Below are 19,610 nucleotides of genomic sequence, written 5' to 3' on the forward strand. Positions count from 1 at the left end.
TAAAGACTCTTTCTTGAGTTGAGGCAGCAGCATGGAGAAATACATTTCAGAGCCATTTCCTTGTGGACAACTGTTTAGTCCCTAGTTCTAAAAGAGCACATGGGATAGCAGATCCTTTTGAGGCCGTGCATTTCTTCACAATAGGAAGTTTTGTAGCAGCAAGATTGTTTTATATAAATATAACTGAGGTCCTGACATAACGTATGGAAGTTACATGTACTTGTTTATAGTCGAAATTCTTCTGCATGTTAGTGATGTGGTAAAGTTTCTAATTTCTGTTCATCACTAAATGGTTGGGGTTAGAGCATCAAGTGTGTTTGAAAATAATTGCTTGCATTTGTACCTTCTTCCTCCAGAAGGCTCTCAAAGTGCTTTGCTGATTTCTTTCGCTCTCATTTGAATAGAACATACAGTAATGCTTACATCCCCCCAGCTCAGGGTTGGAAAGCTGAGGCTGCTTAGCAATGGCAACACTATTTAACATTTTAGGGCAGGAAGTGCAGAGTAACGTATCCAATAGAAATGACAGAAGACTTTTAGTAGGCAGAAAGCAACAGCCAAAAGGGAAATTTTAACCAGGACAGTTGGATTAATAAGATCCCTATTTGTGAAGAGACTGAGGAGGAAACAAAAGAGGTCCAAGAATCTATCTTTATGCTTCCTTCAACTTTGGTGCTGTGCTAGGAAAATGAGTATTATCAGAGTTAACTCTGTCAGATGCGGTGGAGCATTTGGTTAGTTGATGCCACTAAAAAGACATTCAAGGGATGCAGATATGCGATCCATTTGTTAAAATTTTCAGCTAGTAAATCCAGTCGGAAGTTGTAATTTGCCTTGGGTAAAGGTGGGTTAAGGGCTAACTAGGTGGGTCTAATGGTAGATGATTCTGTGCTCTGAATTCTGAGAAATAGGATTCAGCCGTTTCATGTGGTGGCACAAGTAGGCTGTGGGGGGCAGGGGTAACTAAATATTAGTACCTGATGAAAGAGACTGGTGGAAACAAAGCTGGTCAGGAAGGTGTGTGTGTGTGTGGGGGTGTGTGTGGAAATTGCACATTTTTTATGATGGAATTTTAAATTTGAGAACTATTCTGTGCAGCTGTTGTAGGAATATCTCCTCCTAGCATAGGAATCCTTGTTATGGAAATGTTTGTTCCTAATTATAACTCTTATTTGTCCTGTATCTTGTTAATATTGAAGTGATCTTATTCTTTTGCTCATTATTTTAGGATGTCTGGTTCCTTTCTTTATTCCTGTAAATATTCCCCCCACCCACACCCACAGTTTTGTTAGTTGTAAATAAATATTAACCTTTGTTCTTCCCTTCTTTGGACTGTTGTCTACAATCTCTGAAGCAGTTATTAGGGGAGTGGAGTGTGTAGGAACAGATTAATTTTCAACTACCTACATGGGAAAGCTTTCTGTTAGTAGAAAAGGCATAACAGGAGCCAATGGCTGGAAGCGGAAGCTAGACACATTCAACTAGAAATGGTGCAAACTTTTAACCGTGAAGGCAACTAACCACTGGAACAACTTATGAGGGATGTGGTGGATTCACCATCACTTGCAGTCTTTAAATCATGACAGGATACCTTTCAAAAAGAGTTTATAGCTCACCTAGAAGCTATAGGTTTGATGCAGAAATCATTGGCTGTGATCAGGATAGATGATCAGAATGATTCTTTCTCGCCTTTATAATATGACTGGAAAACTCTAACTTGATCTCCTCTAGAACACCCAATTTAAATCTCTTGGAAGTCGGGGAGATAGCCCTGGGCCTGTTATCCAACATGACAGCAGTTTAGTTCAGATTAAACCTGCTAAAATGTCCATCAAATTTCATTTTTGTAGTCAGCTAAGCATGGAGGTCATAACAAGTAGCATATACAAGAACATAACACATTATCTGTATTATAGTAGCACCTCCTGGTCTCAACTGAAATCAAGACCCCAGGTGCTGTGCAGAGACATAGTGAGAGACAGTCCCTGCCCTGAAGAGTGTGGAGTCTAAATGAACAAGACAGTGGGAGGGGACGCAAGTCAAGTGACTTAATCAGAGTCCACATCAGGTTAGCGGCCCACCCAGGCATAGAACCCAAGTCTCCTGAATTCCAGTCCAGGGCCCTACTGACTAGATCATGCTGCTTTCACCTAATCTGATATGGAACTTCCCATGTTTCACTTATCCCTCTGAAGTGTTTTTGGTAAAGGACTCCAGGAAGCAAGAGCACTATGGCTTGACAGAGTGAGGACAGAATAAACTGAAGAATTAGGCTGTTCTTTTGTCCAGACATTAGTGCCCCAAATCCATTCTGCTGTGGTACATTCATTGTCTAGTAGTGCTTATCCATCCGCATCATCGTGAAGAGAAGAAAAAATCACTGGTAGCATCATAGACCCTGACTGTTTTGTTCATGCAGCTTGTTCAACTACAATACTTCGTAGTTCTTTCCTTCATGATGGAGGCCTTCTTGGAAAGACTGCACTTAAAGAAGGCTGCAGTTTTTCCCAGTTAATAAAGTATACATTTCTTCCATTCTGTATTGTGCAAAATTTTTCTAGCACTGAGGCAGATCAGAGTAATACAGAGAAAAGGCATATGGAAGTGTCATTATGATTAAAGGTGACAACAGCTATGCTGTTTTGTAATAAGGGCTGTTATTATCTATTATGTTCTGGCCAGGGGCACATCACAGGTTTCCATTACCTCCTGTTTAACAGGCAATCTCCATCCACTATTCTCTTAAATCCATCCATGAACATGCTGGCAAGTTCTGTACAGGTGGCCTATTGTGAGAAATTCACAAACACTGGCATGGTTCACCCTCTTCCTCTACACTTGCCTCTTCTGCAGTGTGAGGAAGACCCTGGTACACATCTACCTCGAGTGCGCTAGGTTGCAGCCTGTTTTCCGGCTCCTCCAAAACCTTCTCCTCAACTTTGGGCTGCACTTCTCCCCACACCTCCTGCTCTATGCACGTCTCATCAGTGGCCCCATGAAGTTGCGAGACCTCCTCCTGTCACTGTCCGAGGTGGCCATCCACCATACCAGAAGGAGGATTTGGATGGGGGAGGTGCTCTGTGACTCCGCTCTTCCCAGAAGTCACATCTCTGGGCAGAGTTCCTCTGGGCCACGTCCACTGGCTCCCTGGATGGTTATGAGGCACAGTGGGCACTGTCTGGGGTTCTCTGCTCGATGTCCCCCTCTGGCTTCCTGCTTTTGACCCTGTGACCCTCACTCCTGTCCCTGGTTTTTCATTTGTTGTCCTGCAAATTTACTTGACCCCTGAGTTCAGTGGCTCCTGCCCCTTAGGCCAGGGGAGGGGCCCTTAGAAGCCTGCCCATTTCCCCCAGAAATTCTATAGGTGCAATGACTTAGGTATGGTGCAGCCTATCGCTTGAGCAGAGCCTGAGTCAGAGGATTCCCAGCCACAAGTGTTTCACTGAGCTCCCCCCAACACCCAAGCTTCAAGTTAGTTTGTGCAATAGCACTGCACAGCCAGGAACCCTCCTGCCATCTTGCGCTGTCACAGATTCCTTAGATTTTCAGCCTGCTCTTGATGTGATTTCTGTTCCTGCCTCCAGCCTTGCCTCAGCCTTGTTCCAGCATGCTTCAGCCTTGTCTGTGCCCTACCCTGACCTTGCTCCAGTTCTGTTCCTGACTCAGTCCAGCCCTGCAGCTGCTTCCTCATCTTCCTCCCCCGCCCCCTCAAAAACACCCTGGTGCTAATTCCAACTTGGCTTCGACCTTCAGCCTGACTATGACGACAATCCTGAGTTGGCTTGTCCACAGATTGACCCCAGTTCTGACCCACAATCTGCTCCAGATCCCAGTTACAGATCTTCCCTTGGCCCTGTGTCTGACTTTGACCACCACTCCGACCACCAGGCCTGGCCACCTAGAACCCATAGCCTGAAGCCTGTTTTCATTCCTTCACCAACAAGAGGGAGAACCTTTCCAGCTAGGGAAGAAGGATGGGGCAGATAGGATGATAGGAGTTGCACGTGGAATCCTAGAACTTGCAGCTGGGAGACCCAATAGAATGCCTTTGCAGCGGGGCCCAGATTTGCTTGAATTTGGTCTTGTATGTGACTTAAGCGTGGGTCATAAACTCTTCATTGCTTATTATTCAGGAGGATCTTCTTTCAAGCAAGCTGTCTTTGTGCATTCAGCAGGCCCTTGTTCACTGGCACTCACTGAAATGAGCATATGACCTTTGTGTGGTCATAGTTTTGGCAGCCCAGCAGAAAAGCAGAGTATCCATACCAGAAAACCTGCAGAATGTGCATCCATTTTAAATGTCCCCAGCTTAACTCCTCTCCACCAGTGTTCAAAGCAGCTGATGCAGCAGTTATGCTATTCCTGACACCAAACATTATGCCACTGCAGTTTAGACCTCAATTAACTCGAAAAGATAACTCATTGTCTTCTACAACCAGAAAAGATTTATTTTCGTGCCTAAACAGCTCATAGTCATATGGTGATGTTTTGAAGCTGGTTATAACATTTATTTTTAATCTAGTTGGTCAAGTCTCTGCCCTTTGTGAGATAAAAATTTTAAAAATATTCACTGTATTTTTCTATCTTTCGTTCTCTTTCCAGTTCACCATAACAACAAAGTTTTATTTAAATCAAGAGTGGGGAAAGTATTTCCTCCTTTAGGGAGCAGAAAATAGCAAGCCATTCAGCCCTGAGATTATTTTTTTTTGTTTGTTTTTTCTCTTGAGATATAGATATAGATAGATAAAGATGGATAATTTAATATTTTAAAATTAGTTTTTTCCATTCAAGATAACCCACATCTCTTTTCCTAACATGAAAAAGTGAATTTTTGTGTGACATATTTGTCGATAAGTGAATGTTTGCAAGCCTTAAAGAAACCTGTGGTATACCTATACTCAAATTTCATATTTTATTTTCCTGCAGAAGCTGCCTTATTTTTGCGAGAAGATGATTCAGGGAACATCTAAATGTTGTTCTTCTGCTATGTGCAACTCTGGATACAAAGGGAATAGTGACTATTTATGTCTCAACTTTTTTATAACATATGAACTGATGCTTCATAAAAAGGATTCCTGTTTGTTTCTTTATGTTCCCAACAAAATCTAAGATTAACAATTTAGTGTGGCTCAACCAAATAGGGGGACAGGTCTCCATTAGCTTACACAAATACATCCTCGTTGCTCCTTGGGAGATATTCTGCCAGAGGGCTGGAGAGCAATTAAGGTGGATGGTAGGCAGTGTCTTTGACACTGGGTGTCTGGTAAATCTCAAGGACTACGCTGTCCATTCTGTGGGATGGAAGCCACCTTCCCTCCCCACTGAAATGACTATGAGGAAATGTCCGGACCATAGATTTGTGACATTCACTGACCCTTATGTAGGATGTGCTCGTATAGGGGATGATTTGGCCCATAAACAGCACTTTTTTTGAGATTAGGGTTGTAGGCTTTGAAATAAAAATTGTAAAGCAGTGAATGGCAGATCAATGGGCCTGGTTCACTCCTCTCATACTGCATGCTTGGGAAGGGCAAAAGTTTTTGTTTTTTGAAAATAGCAGATTTAATTGTGCCAGATTTTTTTTTAAACACTTCCTATAAGAGAGATCTCTTAAAAAGGCTCCTCTCCTCATTTCAAATGATGCAAGCTGAACGTTGGGTGGCACTATTAATAACAAATACTTGGCATGCTTTTCTGGAACAAAATATACAAACTGTAGCTCCATATATATGTGTTTGCTCAGTGCTGTTGCATTCTTTCTTGGTGATGGTTATGGAAAAGCACTTTTGTTTAAAGGAGGAAACAAATGACTAGATTTTTCCCAAACAAATGACTAGCCCTCTTCCTTTTGTAGCACTAGGACTAGGGTATGTCATAGCTCTAAGAGGAGATTATTTATAGTTGAACTACCTGATGCAATGAAATCCTGAACACTAGAAGAGCAGTGCTTCAGTGAGCAAAACTCTAATTATGGGAACTTATGTTTATCTTCTGTTTTTACTGTTACCTTTTACTCAGGGTAATGGGTGAGTTAACAGTACTCGTAATTTTATTGTTTGAAATAATAAGCACTGTATGTGACCTCCTTTCTTTTTCTTTTAGCATAATAATATGAATAGGGTTTGTTCTTGTTATGAAGATAAATGAGCTTATCTGCAATGTTATTACAGTTTTCAAAAACCCTTTTGATGCACAAAAATCCTTAGCCCCTAAGAAGTTTCTCAGAGAACTTCCTCTGTGTTTTTGTTTTTAAAAGACTGTTCGTAAACAGTCCCATTGGCTACTTAGTAAAATGATTGATGCACAGTTCTGCTAGTGAGATGCAGTGGTTCTATCTCTATTGGTCCTGTACTTTCCCATGTCTGTGCAGTCAGAATGCAATGATATTATCTACATTTGGATTTACTAGCTCTCCTTTCTTTGTTCAAGCCTTGCACTGTTAAATTAGGTCACTGCATATATTGCATGTTAAATAAGAAGAGAGGCTTTGTGGTAATATAGAAGAAGTTAGTGTCAGTTCTTCAGAGCTGCAAGTATTACTGGAAGCACATCTTATACCTGTGTATACCTCACACATGCATCTTGTATGTTCACATTTCTCCATACTACTAGTCACACATGAACACACTAATCATTTTTGTCCTGTATAGGTCTGTTCTCCTGAAAATTGTGGCATTTGGAATCAATAGAACCAATGGGCCAATTTCTCTTCTCAGTTACACCCATGCAGTCTTACAGATGTCAGTGAGTTTTCATGAGTGTAACTGAGGAAAGAATTTGGCCCCAAATACTCAATGACCTGATACAGTGAACATCTATGGCTAGTGGCAATTGTCCATTTTCTAATCAAACATTTACAAACTTACTCTAAAATAAAAATACATTTCCTTTTCTAAAGAGATCTGAGTTAAAACAAGTGAGATTCAACTACAGACAAACTTGGAGTAGGAATTTCAAAAAGCTTGAGTCCCATTTTGAAAAGCAGAAAGTCTTGGCTCTTGTTGAAGGAGAGTGAGCTGACAGCAGCTCCAAACCCATCTCTGGCTTTCTGTACTCTACAGCATCAGTGTCCCAACTCTTAACCTGTTCACCTAAGACCAGGACGATAGGTGCATGGTGGTTCTTAAACTGTAGCACTGAGGTATTTCCAACTCTTTTACATCTCTGTTAGGAATTCCTGGGGACCCAGCTGAATTGATGGAGGAATGATGCGCTGATGCCTATTTTCTGAGGAGATGATGATGATGATAAATAGCTTTTTATGTACTACTTCTTTTCATCAGCACACCTTGAAGCACTTTACCAAGAAGGTCAGTATTGCTATCCCCCTTTTGCAGATAGGGAAACTATGGCACAGGGAGATCAAGTGACTTGCGCAAGGTCACCCTGCGGGTCAGTGGCAGAGCAAGGAATAGACTCGGGTCTGCTGAGTCCCAGTCCAGTGCTCTAAACACTAAGCTACACTGGCGCTAGCTAGGGCTGCTTCACATAATACAGCCAAATGTGCAGCCGCAGGGCTTCCCACCAAGTAGGAATGATAGCTAGTGAGATATTTGCCACTCAATGCCAGTGCCACCTGGTGTGGCGAAGAAGCTGATTCATGAGACCTCTGTGGAGATTTCTTGAAAACCTTCAGGGGCAAATACACACACTAGTTCTAGACATATTAGTTGAGGACATATTCGTTCCACTGTATGAAACCTCAGCCTTCCCCCCAGCTAGTATGGCAGAGCTGTCTGAGGTAAGATGGAGTGAAGATAGTTATACATTGACCTTTGGACCTTGTGTATGGGTGACAAACTGGAAAGCTTTGCAGCAGGTCCGGAGTTGTTCGAACTGGCCCTGAAAAGATTCCAGACTCCCAAATCAATCAGGATTGATAGGTAGTCTTTTCTCTCTTCAGTTCCCGCCCTTGTTGCTTTGACTATTGATTTAAATTTTCCATCTGCTATAGGTAGAGCCCGAAAAAAAAATGTCACAGACCATGAAATCTGGTATCCCCAATGAAATCTGGTCTTTTGTGTATTTTTATTCTATATTATACTGTAAGGTAAAAGTATACAAAAGTGCATAGTGTTTCTCAAACTGGGGGTACTGACCCAAAGGGGACTGCAAGGCTATTGAAAGGGTCGCAATATTACCACCTTTACTTCTGCACTGCCTTCAGAACTGGGTGGCCACAGAGCAGAGGTTGTTGGCCATTGACCAGGTGCCCATCTCTGAAGGCAGCACTGCAGAAGTAAGGATGGCATGGTATTGTGTATTGCCGCCCTTTCTTCTGCGCTGCTGTTGGTGGCAGCACTGCCTTCAGAGCTGGGTGTCCAGACAGCTGCTTTCTGGCTGCCCAGTGCTGAAGGCAGCACAGAAGCAAGGATAGCAATACTCGGACCCCCACCTCCACACACAATAACTTTGCAATCTCCTCTTGAGTAGGGACCCCCAGTTGGAGAAATGCTGACTTAAGGGCTTTACATGTTTTGTGTGTTGCTGGTTTTTAAATACATATTCATGCTTTGTTACAACACCATGAAATTCAAGACTTACATATCTGATGCCATGAAATTCAAGACTTTTAAAAAATTCTATGACTGTGAATTTACAAAAGTGGACCATGAATTTAGTAGGGCCCTAGTTGTAGGATCCAGCTGCCCAAGGTGCAATCGTGTGAAAATTGAAGCAACTGAAAATGAAACCCACTGGTATGTACATACCTTGCTACTGCCTCAGATTAAACAAATCCACTTTTTTCAGTCTTTCCTTGTAGGTCATGTTTTCTAGCCCTTTTAATAATTTTTGTTGCTCTCCTCTGCACTTTCTCCAATTTGTCCACATTTTTCCTAAAATGTGGAGCCTCGAACTGGACACAATACTCCAGTCATCACCGTTGCTAATACTGCCCAAAGTGGTTTTTTTTCCCCAACCGTGTTATACTGTTGACTCATATTTAGCTTGTGATCTAATATGACCCTCAGAGCCTTTTCTGCAGTGAAAGTCTGGGAGTGGAGGTCGGTGTCACTGCCCTGTTTAGTGGCGTATGGTTCTTCAGTTAACCGAATTGCATTAAGGGAAAAACTCTTTTCATCTGCAGTGTAGATCTGTTGTTTGTTCTCTTTTTGTTACACATATTAAACAAATGTATAATGTGCTTTGGAGCTCTGCTTTCCATATGGGTGATTCATAGTGTGGATCTGAGGGGAAAGCTTTGCCTTTATGTAATAATAGAGTGAATATTCTTAGGTACAGACTTAGCCTTTGAAGGCACCTTAGACTCATATATTTATTAAAATGTTGATTTCCCATATTTTCATTAATCAACAATACAATTATGTATTTATATATAATTTGACCTCTGTATCCAAAAGGATTTTGTTGATCTCTACATTTGACCGGCAATATGACCTGCTATATAGGCATTAGGGACTGATTTCCAAGACTGCTCACGTTTTTCTTGCTCCCAACTTAGGTGTACAAATGGCCTGGGGTAGTGACATGTACAATGTTACTGGTTGGTTGTAAGGATAAAAATAGAGATAGTGGTAAAAATTTATTATATTTAGGCTTCATATAATATGTTCACATTAGTCTGAATACTGATAATCTGCTCCCCAGCTTTACTTCTGGCTCATTACTGTGTCTTTAAGGAAGCCCGAACTCATTAGTACATTTTTAATAGAATTGAAACACCACCGATGGTGGTAAGTATAATAAAATATGTTTTTTAAAGAGGGACATTCGATTAATGAATTACAAAATATTTCAAATCAGGTGAATGACGGCAGATGTAGAGCGATTTAAAAACTTCTTACTCAAACACCAAATCCTCTTTTTCAGTATGTATTTATCTATGATTCAACATATCTCCAATAGTTTTGAGCATCTGGAGGGAAATTTAACTAAGAAATTATGCTGAAATTTTAATACTTACACAATTGTGCTTTTTATGCCAGTTATGATGGAGTTGTCTCTTGAAGCTTAATACTTTGAATTCATGTCTGATGGCAGTGTTTGATGTCTGTGAGAACCAGGGAGAATTTCATGAGCTATTGTAGATGACACCAAAGTCTGGAATGACGGAGGATACTGAGTTTAAGAGAAGAGCTGGGCAGGGCAATTTTCTCTCCATCCTTTGATGCTCTCGGCTCTAAATAGTAATCCTCTCTCTTTTCCTTCAGTTCTACTGAATATGACAAAGTTCAGGCTTGCGTAATGGCTATTAGATTAAATTCGATATCCACACCCAACCTAAGTGGATCACTCTGGATGATATTACTGTAATTTAATTAAACTTGTCATTACAGTAGGGCATATACTGAGAATAACTGAAATGAAATTCATTTAGGGAATCCTGAAGATACAAAGCAGGAAGATAAATATTTGTATCCTTCACCTATTAGAATAATGGCAATTCTCTTTTTCACATTTTTTAAAATAGTTAATGTGTTCCTCCTTTTGTTTTTAATGTATAAGAAAATCTGTTGGAGGACACCCAATCTTTGTGTTAATCTACCCTAGAAGATTTTATCTTAAAATGGGAAACACTCTTTGATCCTGTTTCATGTATAAGGAGCAAATGCACTCCTATTGAAACGTTAGGAATTCTTTTCAATTTTTATATATTCCTTTTAAGTCTATAAATAGTATTTTGTTTAAATACCATATAACAAAATACTTTCATTGTTTTGTAAATTTGATTGTAATTCCTGTTCTAAATGAAAATTATTATAATAATAATAATACCTAACGGACTCCATGCCAGACAGTCCGATTGTTTACTTTCATATGTGAATAATGGTCAGACAGTGAAAAAATGTTTTCTAATTTATTTGTTTTCAATCCCTTTCTAAAGACATTTAAAACGAGACTTGGCAAAGACTAGAAAACATACTGTAGAGAGTAATTCTGCATTAGTGGTTGGAGAAGATAGACGAAATGTCTTAATTCCCTCCCAACCCCCCTCAAGTTCAGTGATTCTCTGGTGTAGTTTCTAAATGTTATTGGATATATTATTTATTTACTTTGTGTATTGACTGAAATGGATTGTCATTGTCTTGATTTGGAGACGCACAGCATATGACTCATTAGATCTTAAGACCAGAAGGGATCATCCAGTCTGATCTGCTGCATAGCCCAGGCCATATAATTCCACCCAGTAATTCCTGAATAAAAGCCGTGAATTCTAATTGAATTAGATCAGATATTTCAGAAGACATCCAATTTTGATTTAAAGACTCAGTCCATAGCCCAAGTCTGAGTCACTAATGCACACAAAATAGTAGCTTTTGTCACATAAGCAGGATCTCTGTGGTCAGCGTATGTTGAGGCAGCTCTCTTATCTTCTGTTACAAAAAGAGTGTGTATAAGTGTACAGTTACCTTTTGTGGTCAAAAGGAAGGGGTTGTATCTGTTCATATTGGAAATCTTGCTCAGGTACACCTTACCTAACTGGTAAATGCTTATGGGCCTTAGACTTCCTCGTGAATAGTTCTGTGCACGTGATACACATATTCAACTCTGCAGAGGAATTCCATAAAACCTGAAGAGAGACATACTAGATGTGGGATTTTTTTAAATGCCTGTGTGCTCCTGAAAATGCCACCATAGGTGGGAGATCTGTGTGCATATGAAGTTCTCTGTTTAACGCCATTTTCTTAAAAGGAGACCTAGTTAGGCTTAATTTTGCGTCTGGGTCCGTGCAGGTAGACCTTATGGCCATGCAGATCCCCACTGACTGACGGGACTCTGTGTGTGTGTGTAGGTCTGCCCAAGTGGATCAGATTACAGCATCAGGGCCCTAATTAGTAAGCTGCTAGTGTTCTCTGATTCTTCAGCTATTTTACACAATTAAATTACCTTTAACACCCAAGACTGCTAGTATAAGCGTCTTCTGCCTCTTTTAGCATCATTGGGTGGGACAATTGTTAAATTACATACTTGGTTTCATATTTTAAGTGAGATTATTTAAGACAGATACTCAGCTTTTGTAAAGTGGTAGGTCATTAATCTTTTGAGAGCCATTCACACAGTCTTTGCAAATACACATGAGCTTTGAGGATAACCAAGTTTCAATAGCGGAGCCTGGTAGCCAGCAAGCAGGTGCTTGGAGTGGCCAATGGAGAGAGGCGGCACATCCGGGTCTTCGGTGGCGAATCCCTCACTCCCTCTCGGAGAAGGACCAGTTGCTGAATTGCTGCCGAAGACTGAAGTGGCAGCGGTAGAGCTGCAGATCGCGATCACAGCTTTTTTTTTTTTCTTCTTTTTGCTGCTTGGGGTGGCAAAATCCCTGGAGCCGGCCCTGCTGGTAGCTCTTGCTGTAAGCGTATGGTGTTAGTCAAAACAGGATGATGGTCTGCTATTAAATACTAATGCTTCTGAAGTTGTTAAAAATCTGTGTAAAATAGATAGCTTTCTCAAGCCTCAACTAAAATGAAATTACCAAAAATATTGTATTTTCATGATAGATGGAAAGTGCTAGGATCTAAGGTAAGGTGCCGTGGGGGGGCGGGGGAAGGGGAGTTTCATAATGAATTGAGTACTGCATTTTACAACATCTCTTAGTAAAGTTTTTCACTGATTATGTCATAAAATTGAAACCCTATAAATTAAAATACTGATTTTTTTGTAGTCTAACTTATACTTCTGTCTGCTTCCTTTATAAACTCATGGGACAACAGCCATGTTATAAAGTAGGCTTCTGCATAGCTATATCATGCATCTGTAAGCTCTTCCATTATTTAATAACGTGCGAATTCTTGCAAACATCTGTTTTAGGTTAGAGCCATGTCTTCAATTCAAGAAGGTTGGAGTCTTGCACTGGGCAGCAAATAGCAGGTGTAAAGTTAATTTCCCCTTTGGCAGACTATTTTCCTTTTGATTGGAAGACAAAATAAAGCAACCAAGGGTCTTTTTTGTTAGCACAAATCTAGTTATTTGAGACCTCTAAAACCTTAAAAGCTATTCTGTCAATGTTTTGTTTATCATAAAATATTTTTAAAATGTCAATCACAAATAAAGCAGACTTAAAGTTCTTAACTTATTAGGTGGCCTGGCTAGCAACATTTATATGGATGCTACCCCAAGTCGAGCTCATCAACTGACTCTTAGTGTTGCAGCTCACTCACTTTAGCTAAAGCTGTGGGTGTTTTTCCTTTTGAGAAAGAACTAGAGCTGGAAACTTGTGGAAGCTTTTTTTTTTTTTTTTTTCCCGGCAAGACATGATCCTTCCTCCTCCTGATGACACTTTACCTCTCTCCTACCCTTGGAGAAAAATATGCATTTGCTCCTTTGCTGCATAGGGAGGCAATTTTCCCTAACTTCCGAGGTTTAACAGTCTCATTCACAATCCAGAAGTCTCTTGAAAGTATTTGGCCTCAGAAGCAGCAATGGATTAAGGGCAACTATATGAATGAAGGGCCAGAACAGGATCAGGGCTCCACACTTGTAAAAGGGTCTCCAGTGCACAGCATTTCTCTTGTGCACCTGAATGTCATGCAGTCAACAAAAGCCTCTTCTAGGTTTATTATTTCCATGATCAAAGAGTTGTATATCCCCACTGGCTTCAAAAAACTAGTCACTTACAAAATCTGTGCTTGCCAAAGGGCTGATCCAAAGGGAATGCTTTCTCTCACTTGAATGTGAAGGAAGCTCACACCTTTGTGGCCAGTACCTCCTGTTGCTTAGGTAGAACCCAAAAGGATGCCCTTAGATTATTTGGATATTAGTTATACCACACACAGCAGTTTAAAGCAATAGAAGGATAGGGAGTGAACCCCATGAGAAACCGGATCCTAGTCTTTTTATAAAAAGATGATTTGAATGTTCCAGAGCAGCTCCTATGGCATCAGGGGCCCAGTGGAAGTTGTATACTGCTTGGATAGATGCTCAACCTGCTGTCCCCACTACTGAGGCCCACAACAAGAGTTTCTGGAATCAGAGCTTGGCTTCTTTCTCTAGAATGTAAGGACTAAAGAGATGGTCCATGGTGCCTCCACCTGTCCTCCTTAAGCCTGCAGCAAGGCAGGCTGGAAAATGTAGGGCACCATGATAGTTACCTTTGTGGCCCTATTTGTGGTGAGGTCTGCTGGGGATAAAAGGACTGAAGGCTTGTCCATGCAAACAGCACCCTCTTCACAGACTCAGGAGAGCTAGAAGGAGGAAGATTTCAGGGAGAATTTATTGGAAGCAGTAGAGTTTTAAGAACTGAGTGAAACAGTGGCTTTCTCAAACCCATCACAGCAGGTTTTTCCTACTTTTATTTTAATTCTAGATCTTCTTTTTCTAAGAGAGACAAGTGGGTGAAGTAATATTTTATATTGGAGCAACTACAGTTGGTGAAAGAGACCAAGCTTTCTTCAGCTCTTCTTCAGCTTGTCTCCCTCATATCCTGGGACCAACATGGCTACCACAACAGTCCAAATCTCAATTTTATAAACACTTGCCTTGTTTGTTTTTTAAACATATCTCCACTTGAGCAGGAGGACTGCAGCCTTTGTGGGAAGCAAAACCTTTTTTCATTTGCACCAAAATCCCCATCTCTTTACTCCATATTTGGGGGCATTGTGGAATATCTGACAACGAAGCAACACACAGCCCATTTATTGTTATGAGGGAAATAGCCTCATCAGTGTTAGCAGAAAGGCAGCTTGAGAGGCTACTGTAAATAGTTTATCCCGGTCCAGGTGAAATAGGTAATGCCTGCCTTACTACCAATACATCAGTGCCAGTGATTCTGACTTTTTCCTGTAGGTAGGATTAATGTATGCTCTTTGAAATGAAGAAATCCGGCTAAAAGTTACAATCCTACAAAAGTCCCTGTCAAGCTCAGTTGCTTGAATTCTGAAAGTTGTTGAAAATGACATTTTCCTGTTTTATTTCCTTGAATTAAAATGAGGAAGTGTTTTTACAGTAGCTCTTTAGTATTTTTACTGATGAATTTATTTAACGCTTTATATTGCTAACGCAGTGTCCTAAAACACAATGCTTTGTTTTAAAACTTGGGGCTTGAGTCTCATTTACACCAGGGCAGTGTAAAAAGACCTCAAAGTGCATGTGATTATAATTTACACCTACTTTAAGACCTCCTTTCACTGACAGAGTGGAGTCAATAGGAATCAGGTCCTTGAGCTGTCCTTGGTGGATAAGATAGTATTTGTTTCTTTTTTCCCTTTTTCACGTATTTTAAATTTTACCTTTCTGCCTGCTAAACATTAACGTTAGTGTCAACAAAAACTGTCAAAGTGATAGGGTGTAGATCCTACAGAAACCTGAATGCTTCCATTGTTTTTCTTTGACATTAGACAATATGTTATATAGCATCAAGGCGGTTAGCAGCAAGAGCAGATGAATTCTGAAGAAGGAAATGAGGCCATTTTCAAGCATGTTCCTCACCTGAAATGAAAGAAACAAGACTGCATGATGAGACAGTAAGCTGCCATGGAAATTGTTGTAAAACTGATAACTTAGGTCCCATTTTCATGCACCTAGTTCATTTTAAATAAATTATTATGAATGATAAAAGGGAAAGATGGGAGAAAAGATGTTCCATCCTGGGGATCTGTTGAGTGATTCTATCTACTCTGGCATCACTCAGAGATGAGTCTGCAGCACTTTACAGTCAGTAGTGTTGAAGGCTGTTGAAAGAGCTGAAATACGAGTGGTTGGGGGTCGGCAGGACAAGAACATTTAAAAAGTCAAGATGTTTAGAGAACTAATTTAGAGTAGGGGAAATCATCAGACTGTCTTCAAAGGGGTGCTCAGCTGTTTGCAGGAATGAAGGAAGCAAAACTGGGAGGAGAGTCAAGGCTGAGGATTAGAAGGGTGGAGAGTGAGGTTGGGAACAAAGGACAGAGTAGAGAATATGAGTTTGAAGGAAGCAAAGACTGTGAAGGAAAGAGGAGTCAGAGGTTAATGGACTGGAGATATCTGAATGATTGAGCACATGATATGCAGAGGGGAGAGCAGGAGAGTACTATTGAAGTAATACTAGTTGGAGAGGGAACTCGGAGAGGCTGTGAGAGAGAGCTCAGAAAGCAGTAAAAAGGCAGTGACGGACTGTGAAGAATTGGACCAAAGTTGATGCCTGAATGAAGAATTTAATGAATAATCCAGATGAAACAAAATCAAGGGGCTGAGTTGTGGAAATTGAAGTCATCCAGGTTAGGGTAGTGGGAGGGACTGAGGTGATATACCTACCACTTTGCCATTGTCACCTCTGGCCAACCCCAAGTCTCTCTGAAATAAGAACCTTGATTACACAATTCAAAGCACTTGGAGTAGTATGAGAGGTAGACAAACAAAATATATAAAACAGGAGACTAGCCAGACTTCTGAGAGAGAGAAATGTGAGTCCCCCTTGAATTAACATGCATTTAAGTTTTAACATACACATTGGCTTCTTCGCCATCAGATCTCTGTACAGTAACCCTCATAGTCCCAGATCAGTGACAGTGCTGCCAAATAAGCAATGCAGAAGTGGTACAAAGATTATTTATTTATTTATTTATTGGTAGGTTCTGACTGAGCTCATGGCAAGGCATTCAGTGAGTCATGTTCCATCTGACGCACATGGAAATTTGTTGTTGATTTAAAGGGGAACAATGTTAGGGTCTGTCGATGCCTGTGATGCCAGCTCTGTGACTGGGCTTTTCCAATGACTATTCAGAGATATTTGGGCTCAGATTCCCACTGGGAAGATGGGCGGTGTTGGCAGGAGTAGTACTCTTTCAAATGTTTCCTATGGGATAAATGCAGTCTCCTCATATACTCAACCAGAGTAACAAGTCTGCTGCCTGACTGCCAAATCTCACTGCAAAGGGGAGTCCCCATAGGACTTGACTCTGGTGTGTAGGGGTTCTTCACGGTAAGCATGGGCTCCCTAAATCCATTTTGGTCTTCTATTTGCCCCCACTGTGACCTGGGACCATAGTAGTTCTGTCATGTCTGACATCTTCCTCTGCCATACAGAGTGAAGGGGAATTGCCGCAGGGAATAAAACAAAACAGGTCTTTGAGGCCATTCAGTGACATGGAAATTGTTGTCAAGTCAATAGGCCTGATTCTTCAGTCTCCTGTAGAAAATGGGTGCAAAATGCTACTTTTGTGATTTGGCCATGTTTAACAAGGCAGTGGAGAATTGGACCCAGTGTCATGGTAAAATAAACAACACTGATCAAAGGGAAATAACCATTTTTAGGATTATTATCAGGACCCTTTCTTTGTTTTTAAAAATATATATTCTACTTTTTCAATCTCTTCATGCTTTTTAGTCCCATCTATGAAGTGGAATTGATTGTGGACTCAGTCATTATACTGGGCAAAAATTTTCAGAAGCATCTAAGTCCCATTTTCCAAAAGCAACGTAAGAATTTAAGTCATTAAGTCCCATTTTCAAAAGTGAGACTTAGACGCCTAAATCACTTAAATGATTTTGAAAATGTTACCCTTCACCTTTTAAATGTGTTTAGGGCTATTTTAAAATTAATTGTCATCTCCTCAGCATATCCAAAGCAGTCCATTTTTCTAACAGGAATATCTTCCTCTAGACCTCAGCTCAAGAACAGCAGAGTCTTCTATGACCATTGCACTGGCATCCTTGCACTGTAAGCCATGACTATTTGACACTGACGTGCTCTTGTAGTGTCTGACACACACACACAGAGCAGATACAGCAGCTTAACAGTTTACAGTGTTCTTGGAGGATTTTTAAAACATAGCTTGCAGGTAAGGAGAGGAAGGAATCTGAATTTTCAGAAGTATTGTCATTGCCAATAGTTCATGTGTACAGTCATGAAATGTTTATCTGAACTAAGGCACCATATGTATTTAAAGTATAGGACTAGATTCTACCATGAGTAATGCGTCCCCTTTGAACTCTTATAGATAAACCCTTTACTTCACGCCATCATGTATTAACTTATGCATCATATGTAACTTAGGAACTATTGAAAATGCATTGGGAAGTTTTTAAAACAATTTATGGGTATTGGTGCTGCTGTGAGCAGGGGGTATTTTTCTTTCTTTGGGGGGAGGGATAGCTCAGTGGTTTGCGCATTGGCCTGCTAAACCCAGGGTTGTGAGTTCAATCCTTGAGGGGGCCATTTAGGGATCTGGGGCAAAAATCTGTCTGGGGATTAGTCCTGCTTTGAGCAGAGCGTTGGACTAGATGATCTCTTGAGGTCCCTTCCAACCCTGATATTCTATGATTTAAATTCTGCCAAGCCTGTTGTTTATGAAATTTTAGTCATGGAGTATCTTGCTCTAGGTTACTGTGTATTGTCATGAACATAGCTGCAGTTGCTTGAGTTATTTCTTTCCAATAATGACCTAATTGTGAATTCTCAAGGGGAAATTGCATGAAATGCACTAAATGGATGTCACTTCCATAAAACTAAAAAGACACCTGCGTTTAGATGGAGCAGTCATTGGCAGGTCATTTGAAGGGAGCTTGTGATATAGATGTCTGAACAGGGACTGAGATGAGGAAGATGCAAGGACTTCTGATATTCACACTCCCCATTTACTGGGTAACAAAAGAATATCTGGGTAACACACAACAGAAAAATACATGTGCTATTGCTGGGTGCAGTGCAAGGTTTCTCTTGAGGGATGTGTTGAATAATCATATTTCTGAGAATCTGTTTTCTTTATTTCTAGTAATGTACTGTGAATAAGATTTAGTGTAGTGGAACTTTGTTTTTACCTGTTTTAAGATCAAGAAAATATTCCCTTTTCAATAAAGCTGATAGTTTTGTGTGTGTGAGGAAAAAAGTGCTTTAATATGCATTAGCCTCTGATACTTAGGTTTTGCATGATAGCTCAATGGAATTGCATCTTGGATCTTTTATTTCAATTCAGTCTTGAAAACCAGGTCCACAGTCCTCTGTGCTGTGAAGTGCTGAAATCTGACTAGCGCAACATTGGTTTGACACTAATAAGCTTCATCTATGGAGTTGGATATCATTCACTACAATATATCGACCAACTTTCTGGGTGGGATATGCCACATCAGCAAAAGTCCAGCTCATTTAATTGAAAATAAATACAGTAAGATTCATCTTGTCTTAAAGCAGGTTTATGATTCATAACTAGCATAAAACATTACTGGCATTCAAAGTGTATTGTGATATTCTAATTGATCTTTCATTCCACTGTTCAGAATTACACCAGTCCTTTAACCAGGTAACTGAGAGTACAGATAATTTAAACTTTTGAGGAAGATAGTCTCTCTCAATTTTGTATATTTGTTGGGACAAAGCTAATGCTGTGTTCTGTTGCAGTGCAGTAAGTAATGAACGTTTCACATGGTTCTACAGTTTCAACTTTCATCTGTAACCAAGAGTAAATGCCATCAAAATCTGATTGTCTCCTAAAGCCAAAAACAACATTTCTATCCTTAATTCCCACCATAGTTAACACAGTTTTTATTGTATTATACATATCAAAGGAAGTGTACCAACACTGCATAGTCATCCACAGTACATGAAACAAAATAAAGAAAGAGTACACGTCAGTTAATGAACCTCTTCTGGGGTAAGCCTTCCAAAATGGAGGAGTAATTTCATATTGAAAATGAGGAAACAATACATTAGAACATCAGTCTAACAGACATTCTAGCAA

The 19,610-nt window shown here is 40.3% G+C and overlaps 1 protein-coding gene across 7 annotated transcripts in view; it reads left to right on the forward strand.

Moving 5' to 3' along the window:
* OTUD7A (OTU deubiquitinase 7A) overlaps positions 1-19,610 on the forward strand; it is a 260,695-nt gene that overhangs the window by 9,222 nt on the left and 231,863 nt on the right. For 6 of the 7 annotated variants that reach the window (XM_050966986.1, XM_050966987.1, XM_050966982.1 and 3 more), the window contains exon 2: positions 7,172-7,310. The exons of the other annotated variant lie outside the window; for it this stretch is intronic. The gene's annotated coding sequence lies outside the window, so the exon portion shown is untranslated. The remainder of the gene's footprint in view (positions 1-7,171; positions 7,311-19,610) is intronic. 7 annotated transcript variants of the gene reach the window in all.

This window comes from Gopherus flavomarginatus, chromosome 9 (genome assembly GCF_025201925.1).
Source record: "Gopherus flavomarginatus isolate rGopFla2 chromosome 9, rGopFla2.mat.asm, whole genome shotgun sequence".
Lineage (NCBI taxonomy): Eukaryota > Metazoa > Chordata > Testudines > Testudinidae > Gopherus > Gopherus flavomarginatus.